Genomic DNA, 3,091 nt, shown 5'->3' with positions numbered 1-3,091 from the left:
ACTGGAGTGGGCCCTGCAGCATGGACTGGAGTGATCCCAGCAGCACGGACTGGAGTGGGCCCAACAGCACGTACGAGAGCAGGCCCAGTACCACACACTGGAGTGGGCCCAGCAGCACGGACTGGAGTGGGCCCAGCAGCACAGACTGGAGTGGGCCCAGCAGCACAGACTGGAGTGGGCCTTGCAGCACAGACTGGAGTGGGCCCAGCAGCACGGACTGGAGTGGACCCAGCAGCACGGACTGGAGTGGGCCCAGCAGCACGGACTGGAGTGGGCCCAGCAGCACGGACTGGAGTGGGCCCAGCAGCACGGACTGGAGTAGGCCCAGCAGCACGGACTGGAGTAGGCCCAGCAGCACGGACTGGAGTGGACCCAGCAGCACGGACTGGAGTGGACCCAGCAGCACGGACTGGAGTGGACCCAGCAGCACGGACTGGAGTGGGCCCAGCAGCACGGACTGGAGTGGGCCCAGCAGCACGGACTGGAGTGGGCCCAGCAGCAGAGACTGGAGTGGGCCCAGCAGCACAGACTGGAGTAGGCCCAGCAGCATGGACTGGAGTGGACCCAGCAGCACGGACTGGAGTGGGCCCAGCAGCACGGACTGGAGTGGGCCCAGCAGCACAGACTGGAGTAGGCCTAGCAGCACGGACTGGAGTGGACCCAGCAGCACGGACTGGAGTGGACCCAGCAGCACGGACTGGAGTGGACCCAGCAGCATGGACTGGAGTGGACCCAGCAGCATGGACTGGAGTGGACCCAGCAGCACGTACTGGAGTGGGCCCAACAGCACGTACTGGAGCACGCCCAGCAACACGGACGAGAGTAGGCCCAGCAGCACAGAATGGTGTGGGCCCAGCAGCACGGACTGGAGTGAGTCCTGCAGCACAGACTAGAGTGAGCCCAGCATCACAGACTGGAGTGGGCCCAGCAGCACAGACTGGAGTGGGCCCAGCAGCATGGACTGGAGTGAGTCCAGCAGCACAGACTGGAGTGGGCCCAGCAGCACAGACTGGAGTGAGCCCAGCAGCATGGACTGGAGTGGGCCCAGCAGCACGTACTGGAGTAGGCCCAGCAGCATGGACTGGAGTGGGCCCAGCAGCACGGACTGGAGTGAGCCCAGCAGCACGGACTGGAGTGGGCAAAGCAGCACACATTGGAGTGGGCCCAGCAGCACCAAATGGAGTGGGCCCATCAGCACGGACTGGAGTGGGTCCAGCAGCACAGACTGGAGTGGGCCCAGCAGCAAAGACAGGACTGGCCGCATCAGCACGGACTGGAGTGGGCCCAGCAGCACAGACTGGAGTGGGCCCAGCAGCACGGACTGCAGTGAGCCCAGCAGCACGGACTGGAGTGGGCCCAACAGCACGGACTGGAGTGATCCCAGCAGCACAGACTGGAGTGGGCCCTGCAGCATGGACTGGAGTGATCCCAGCAGCACGGACTGGAGTGGGCCCAACAGCACGTACTGGAGCAGGCCCAGTACCACACACTGGAGTAGGCCCAGCAGCACAGACTGGGGTGGGCCCAGCAGCACGGACTGGTGTGGGCCCTGCATCACGACTGGAGTGAGCCCAGTAGCACAGACTGGAGTGGTCCCGGCAGCACAGACTAAAGTGTGCCCAGCAGCACGGACTGGAGTGGGCCCAGCAGCACGTACTGGAGCAGGCCCAGCACCACACACTGGAGTGGGCCCAGCAGCACGGACTGGAGTGGGCCCAGCAGCACGGACTGGAGTAGGCCCAGCAGCATGGACTGGAGTGGACCCAGCAGCACGGACTGGAGTACGCCCAGCAGCACGTACTGGAGTAGGCCCAGCACCACAGACTGGAGTGGGACCAGCAGCACGGACTGAGCCCAGCAGCACGGACTGGAGTGAGTCCAGCAGCACCGACTGGAGTGGGCCCAGCAGCACAGACTGAAGTAGGCCCAGCAGCACGGACTGGAGTCGGCCCAGCAGCACAGAATGGAGTGGGCCCAGCAGCACGTACTGGAGTAGGCCCAGCACCACAGACTGGAGTGGGCCCAGCACCACAGACTGGAGTGGGCCCAGCAGCACGGACTGGAGTGGGCCCAGCAGCACGGACTGGAGTGAGCCCAGCAGCACGGACTGGAGTGAGCCCAGCAGCACAGACTGGAGTGGGCCCAGCAGCACGGACTGGAGTGGGCCCAGCAGCACGGACTGGAGTGGGCCCAGCAGCACGGACTGGAGTGAGCCCAGCAGCACAGACTGGAGTGGGGCCAGCAGCACGGACTGGAGTGAGCCCAGCATCACAGACTGGAGTGTGCCCAGCAGCACAGACTGGAGTGGGCCCAGCAGCACGGACTGGAGTCAGCCCAGCAGCACGGACTGGAGTGAGTCCAGCAGCACAGACTGGATTGGGCCCAGCAGCACGGACTGGAGTGGGCCCAGCAGCATGGACTGGAGTGGGCCCAGCAGCATGGACTGGAGTGGGCCCAGCAGCACGTACTGGAGTAGGCCCAGCAGCACGTACTGGAGTGGGCCCAGCAGCATGGACTGGTGTGGGCCCAGCAGCACGGACTGGAGTGAGCCCAGCAGCACGGACTGGAGTGAGCCCAGCAGCACGGACTGGAGTGGGCACAGCAGCACACATTGGAGTGGGCCCAGCAGCACCAAATGGAGTGGGCCCATTCAGCACGGACTCGAGTGGGTCCAGCAGCACAGACTGGAGTGGGCTCAGCAACACGGACTGGACTGGCCCCAGCAGCACGGACTGGAGTAGGTCCAGCAGCACAGACTGGAGTGGGCTCAGCAACACGGACTGGAGTGGGTCCAGCAGAATGTACTGGAGTAGGCCCAGCAACACGGACGAGAGTAGGCCCAGCAGCACAGACTGGAGCGGGCCCAGCAGCACGGACTAGAGTGAGCCCAGCAGCACGGACTGCAGTGGGCCGAGCAGCACGGACTGGAGTGAGCCCAGCAGCATGGTCTGGAGTGGGCCCAACAACACGGACTGGAGTGATCCCAGCAGCACGGACTGGAGTGGGCCCTGCAGCATGGTCTGGAGTGGGCCCAACAGCACGGACTGGAGTGATCCCAGCAGCACGGACTGGAGTGGGCCCTGCAGCATGG

Source organism: Chiloscyllium punctatum, chromosome 18 (assembly GCF_047496795.1).
Source record: "Chiloscyllium punctatum isolate Juve2018m chromosome 18, sChiPun1.3, whole genome shotgun sequence".
NCBI lineage: Eukaryota > Metazoa > Chordata > Chondrichthyes > Orectolobiformes > Hemiscylliidae > Chiloscyllium > Chiloscyllium punctatum.
This window is presented reverse-complemented; position numbering follows the sequence as displayed.